Raw genomic sequence first — 6,982 nt, 5'->3', positions numbered from 1 at the left:
ATAAATTTAGACGGAGGTAATTTATTGTTAGACTCGGAGGAGAGTATTTGTTCTGCTCTCGAGCTGAGGGATTGAAGCAACCTGGGGCACGGCTACTGACGGAGAGAATGATACAATTACCCTCTTCACGATCATAATTATTGGTACAGCCACTCATTATGCCATTAGTGGTATTCTTACTTGGCATTGCATTTTGTTATTTGCTTGGACGTCATTTGGACTTTTAAATCTTCTCCATTTCTTCATGTTTTCTATTGTTCGCCTGCCGGAGTCTGGAAATGTTTTGACTTAACGGACGGTTTGAGGGAATGGTTTGTTTTCCATTCGTTCTAAGACGTCATTAGGATGAAAAAAAATCTTTTGCGATTCAAGCAAACAGAAAAAAGAACGTAATTTAACCCAATCTGTATGTTTCATGAGACAAAAATTAATGCAAGAGAACCCTGAATCATAGGCTTTGCGATACTTCAAACTTTTATTACCTTAGTTTTCCGTAGAGCTTTTTGTGATGTCTTTACATTGAGATTTTTCATTTTTTTTTTTTGTGGAAATGTTAACTTTAAAGGTCACCTATTGAAAATGCCAGTGAAAGGGTGGCGACAGGGGGTTTTAAATGAAATGAGGAAGAGCCAAATTCTTGAAGGGCTGTGGGAGGCCCGAGCACTGTGGCGGTTAGGCGTCGCAGTGCGCCAGAGAGCGCTGTGAAAACGACTCTTTTGTGTGTATTTGTATATTTTGTAGGCTTGGCTGCAACTGGCTAAATTAAAAAAAAATCATTCACCTTTTTATAGCAAGCTTAGATTGCATTTTTCATTAGCCCAGGAGAAATTAAGTGCCAATTTAGAGCTATCTATTAAATCATCGAACTGGCTTACTGTTGCTCCGCAACCATTAATGAGGGATTGAATCGCTTGAATTAGTCGGGTATTTACTACCATTTTGTGATATATTGGCGACCCAGTGCGTTTTTTCAACGATCGATGGAAATTCGCCGAGATTTGATCCATCTAACCACTTACATCCGAGGTTTAGCTTCCTTCATTTACTCACAAAAGAAGCTGTTTTCTCGGTCAGGTGTGTTGTCGAGAGTGATTGAAAAGTTGAATTTAAGTTGTGCGAAAACGATGTTCAAACCAGAGACGAAAGTTCCCCTTGAACAGTGGACTTAGCGTAACGTTGAACGGGTTATTCAGGGCTTTCAGAAAAATTTCATGGCTCAATCAACTTGAATGAAGTCTGGATCGAGACTCCAGCCGAGGAATAACAATTATTCAGAACAAAGCACAACGCAAATTTAATTAAAACTAAAAGTAAATCTCAAAAATACCTGCCTTTAAACTTTCCAACCTCCTTGAATTTATTCCGATCCAAAAGTCGGGGGCTTATGTCATCGCGATGCAGTTCTGTAGCAAGTTTCGAGAGGTTTGCTTTAATTGTGCACTAAAAAAAAGATCCCTCCCTTTTTTGGAGGACTAATGAAAGAAAATGCCAGGGAAAGTTTACCCGTCCCGCCTCTCAGCTTTTGCCTTTCTCCCTTCCCCCATGTACTCCTTAAGTGATTTTCTCTCTCTATCTCTCTCCCTCCCTATCCCCTTCCGATTTACGTTGAGATGCGCCTTCTCCGCGGAACTATTCTCTTGCACGCGCCAATGGCTGTGACTACAATATAGCTACCATTACTACCATTGCAATACAATGTGGCCACCAATACAATACAATATGGCTACCAATATCACGGAGAAAAAAACTTCGTGCGTGGGACCCGAAGTTTAGGTCATATGGATCTCTGAAGTTTTCGGATTGAGCATCTGAACACTTTAGGTCCAGCTGCTGAGGTTTGGATCACACATCTGAAACTTCAGTTTTTACATCTGAAGTACTTCAGTTCTTACATCTGGAGTACTTCGGTTCTCACATCCGAAAAACTTCGGTTCTCACATCTGAAGTACTTCAGATGTAAGAACTGAAGTTTCAGATGTGTGATCCGAACCTCGACAGCTAGACCTGAAGTGTTCAGATGCTCAATCCGAAAATTTCAGAGATCCATATGACCTAAACTTCGGGTCCGACGCACGAGGTTTTTTTCTCCGTGACAATACGATGTGACAACCAATACAATACAATGTGGCTACCAATACAATACAATGTGGCTACCAATACAACACAATGTGGCTACCAGTACAAGCACTCTCGAGCGTATTAAAATTCTATGAGTAGTCTAGACTCATTTCAGAACCCAACCTTTGTGCTTTCTTGCATTTTAAAAATGCTGGAATGCGACAGCTCCTATTAAAGGTGGTCGTTATAAAATAGAATACTTATGCCAAGCCCAGTACAGTGAAAATAATTCTGCCGGGTCTTTGAAAAAAATATAATTCATTTGATTTATTCCTGAACTGCTTCTTTTGTTTAGAGTAACAGCTTTGTTCCTAATCGAATGATATTTGAGGTGACCGAAGAAAATCTGTCTCAAAGCAGCACTTCCTTTTTAGTGAACCAAATTCCTTCAATCCTAGCGTTCAAGTTGCTTCAAGTCAAAGAGTGTCAGAAAAATGATCATCCATAAATTATACTTCATACTTTTCTGTTCAATAATCGATTCCTAACCTCAGCTTCAAATGGGGAAATATCGATAATCCATCAATCTAGCTTTGCCACTGAGAGGTTGTATGGGTCTTTTGGATCACACTGAATTTTTATTGGTTTTCCTATTGTTCTCTCTCACCAATGGTTGCATACTCAATATTTCGCAGGAGAGCTTTGGTTGAAAGTGTACTTCTGTGTTGGAGAACCACAAAAAAAAAAAAAAAAAAAAAAAAAAAAAAAAAAAAAAATCTAGTGAAGCCCTTATACTAAATACACTTTATTTTATTTCTAAATTAAACGTACATATGTATACAAATCGCTCATCCACCACGAACCACCGAAAAAAGTCAGTCATTTGAATATACATGTAAAATGTGACCGTCAAATCTCTCGTCAACTTTTAGGTGCATGTACGCACTAACTGCAAACGAAAGGATGGTAATATGAACGTAAGTTCAAATGTGACTCTCCCAATTCTTGCTTGATTTATATTTGCTTGATCACTGATCACAACTAAATGTTCGATTATTTGAATGAATGCACAGGATGTGCATATGCAACGAACCTTCAAATATAAATTCCTTCGAACACCAACCAAACAGAAATAAACTATTAATTAGCTAAGTGTGCGCGCAAATTATGGCAGTAAGTTGGAAATGTAGCCATCGTTACATTTCAGAAAACTGAAAGTCTCGGTACGGGTATGAAAAGCTCTGTCAAGCATAATTGGACGTATTTCTATCAAACGGACCTAAGCGCCATAGGGTGAGGAAGGTAGAGGGGGGCTTGGATTGGCGGCGAAATCGGGCGTCCGGATTATTCCGTCCTATACTCGCAATGCTTTTCCATGGCGCTTAGGTCCGTTTGACAGAACGCGCTATCCGGCATTCTAAATTCCTCAAAAGGAACTCAAATTGACGCTTAGTTCCGTTTGATAGAAATACGTCCAATTTTCCCTCAAGGAGATGCGCTTACGGTGCAACACTATAGTTACGACCATTCAAGACGGCCAGTGTTGCACCAAACAGAGTATCTCCTTGAGGGAAAATTGTGCTAGGATGATACTTTTCACTCTGTATTGAGATTTTCAGTTTTCAAAAATGTAACGCACATTGGCTACATTTCCAACTTACTGTCTATACGACTCGTGCGTCCACCGCAATCAGTTTGTTGTTCTTGATGTCATCCACCTTTGCTGCCCGAACATCAATCGTAAGTAAACGGTTGATAACCTGAGTGAATGCGCATGACATGCCTCTCTAAAATACAGTTTAAATAAAATTTCTTTGAACATTGACTGCAAGCAAAAGTTCGTTCATTTGTGTGATTCCTCAGCATGTGTATCCGTAAATCCTCATTTGATTGAAACATCCCAGAGCACTGACCGCACGCCAGCAATAGATCATTATGTGCATACTTGATGTGTCGCTTTAACTCATAATTTGATTTAAATTTACTCGAACACCGATCGCAAGTGAAAGGACGAACGTCTGAATGAATACGAAGAAAATGACTTTTTAAAGCGCATCGTGATTTGAATTTGCTAGAACACTGATCGCAAGCGACAGGGCGCTCTGGAACTTTGGCGCCAGGGTGGATACGCTCAACATGCTTCCTCAAATTCGTTTTAGATATGAATTTCACCGCGCACTCATCACAAGAAAAAGGCCGATCTTTCCTATGCGAAATGTGGCGCTTTGACTTCTTCTGTGATTGAAATTTTCTTGAGCTGAGGGCGCAAACACACTGCGAATTTCTTATTCGTTCGGCAACTTTGCTGCTGCATTCGATTTTTTCCTGGGAATGTGTCATCATCGAATTCTTATTTAAGTTAGTTTTATCCGAGGGAGATAGACAGTTGACCAATATTGGATTCATTTCCTCAGAAATTGTTGCCGTATTTTTTCCTGGACGTGACTCGGTGTGAGTTCTGCATTCCAATTATTGCATATGAACCTAAAATAAAAACAAATAAAATGATGCGAAAATTGATAGGAAGTGGATTTTATCTGGGTATGTAATTTAAAAAAACCATTCGAATCGGTACTTTTTATTCCGATTGTGATTTCAACAATCACATTCAATGTTGCCTAATCAACCAAATGAGATCGAAGGCAGTCCTCGTCCATGAGTTTTATTTGATGCTTTCTGTCACGCTTATCTCAATAAATGCATGAGAAGAATGATGTGTTCTATCTTGGCGTCGATAAGCTTGTTTTGGCCTCTTTTCCAGAGGAACTTTCAGGCCTTTGTGACGAAAATTAAAAAAACAATTACTATAAAGACTCGTTTACACTAGGGAAATCTACCAAGAAAATAAAATCCACGTAGTACCTATACTTCTTACAAGAAAATACGTTAAGTTCTAGTTCATGCTCACACCCCCATTTTTTTAACCTCGTTTTTCAATACTTTTTTTGGGTGTAGTGCTTAAAATTGGATCATCGAAGTCTTTTCCACCAGACTTTTTATGTACATGTTACGAATTTTTAAAAATCGCCAGTATTAAATTATTTCCACAAATTTTTTACAAGATGTACTAATTTAGAGGAGCTGAAAGTTTCAATTGCAACTCAATTATTTTTAGAAAATGAATTTTTTAATAATATGCATGCAAGTAAGTACCTGCGGATTCCAAAGCAAGCAAGCGGCGGAACTGAAATATTTCCTGGGAAAATTAACTGCGTTGCCATGAAAAGGCACCGAACTGATACATGTTATTCTTTTGCGGAGAGCTTTAAAAAAAAATTATGCACAGCAACATTTAGGTGGGGCGTAACATATAAAAAACGAATCTGAGCTTCAGAAGACCTAGCCGGGACCCACTTCTGTTAAGAGCGCCATTTATGGATGACATAACATAACGCATCACCTAAATGCGTGCACGTTGCCATCGGATCAAATGAATTTTGATAGTGTGACAAAGTATAAGAAACAGGAAATCGACAATCATCACCATTATGATCACTTTGCTGATGAAGTGCTTTTAATTAGATGCGATGCAAGGAAACCTAAAATGAACTAATTTAATTGCCTAGTGTCACTACAGAAGGCGAATTTTTTCAAAAATTAGTTGTGAGTCATTTCATGATCGGACCCTCATTGAGCCCAAAAAACTCCCGATCGAGATCCGGTAAGGTTTTAGCTACCAACAGGTTACGTGTATTTTCCCGAAGAATAGGTCAGTTGCGCTTGTCATAGACTCGGGTTTTGCGATGCTGAGTTCTGCAATGTATATGTTGCAGGCAATGGAAATGTTGCATGTGTGAGGGATTTGCGATTTGACAATTGACTCTTATGTAAAAGTTCGCGAGAAACACGATGGTGCCACTGGTTTTATCTGAAATCATCTCCCAAGCTCAAAAAAAGCTCTCAAAGTGAGGCCAAAATGGAGGGGATATCCCACCCTACCCCGAGAGTCCACCTCTACATCAAAACAAACTCTTCATGCAAAGATAGGGAGCAAATACATTAGCAGGTTGCCGTGTTTTCAGTTTTCGAGTCCCCAAATAAAGTGTCAACCCTGCTAATGTATTTGCTCCCTATCTTTGCATGGAGAGTTTATTTTGACGTAGAGGTGGACTGTCAGGGTAGGGCAGGATATCCCCTCCATTTTGGCCTCACTTTGAGAGCTTTTTTGAGCTTGGGAGATGATTTCAGATAAAACCAGTGGCACCATCGTGTTTCTCGCAAACTTTTACATAAGAATTAATGGTCAAATCGCAAATCCCTCACACATGCAACATCTCCATTAGCAATCGCTGGCAATTTGAAAGCGGTTCACACGTTGTTTCAATATATCGCAATAATGCGCATCGGCATAATGCAATTTTTGAGGGTTATGGTCTTCGAAAATGTGAGCTCGGCTTGAAGCGCCTTCGTTTTTCGTGATACTCTACGCCTCGTCACGATGTTAGTTTCGTTGCCTGTCCAATCTCAACCCAACTAATGTCACGGATATCACTGCACGCTCTCCTGAGTGTGCATATTTCTGCCATGTTTTCAAGGATGCAAAGGAGCTATTCACATCATAGGCAACATAATCAGCACTCTAATCTTGTTCTTTTATTTTTGAATTATGTGATTTTCTATATTTATTCACCACTGGCTTGCAAATTGCCGGCGATTGCTAATTGCCTGCGTTATTATATACCGTCCACGGTACTTGTGGATGAAGTTCGGCTCTGGTTTTTTGCAATTTGCAAATCGAAATTTATCTCCGTCATTAATATACACTTCGTCAAACTCCTAACACGAGGACATAACTACACTTCACCATACTGCCGTGCTAAGGAAGAACGCCGCACGAACATTCGAGAGTTGCCAAATTTCCTTCGATAAAATGATAAATTTTCAGGATATTTATAAAGATTTTCTCATGAAATTTGCAGATGAT

General features: G+C 39.4%; 1 long non-coding RNA gene across 1 annotated transcript; it reads right to left on the bottom strand.

Moving 5' to 3' along the window:
* Nucleotides 1-2,843: 2,843 nt before the first annotated feature.
* LOC140223764 (uncharacterized) lies at nt 2,844-5,911 on the bottom strand. Its single transcript, XR_002008643.2, has 2 exons — nt 5,212-5,911; nt 2,844-4,542 (listed from the first exon to the last, which is right to left on the bottom strand). It is a non-coding gene; the product is annotated as an uncharacterized lncRNA (long non-coding RNA).
* Nucleotides 5,912-6,982: the final 1,071 nt, after the last annotated feature.

The sequence above is a fragment of the Bemisia tabaci genome, chromosome 7 (genome assembly GCF_918797505.1).
Source record: "Bemisia tabaci chromosome 7, PGI_BMITA_v3".
Lineage (NCBI taxonomy): Eukaryota > Metazoa > Arthropoda > Insecta > Hemiptera > Aleyrodidae > Bemisia > Bemisia tabaci.
This window is presented reverse-complemented; position numbering and strand designations above follow the sequence as displayed.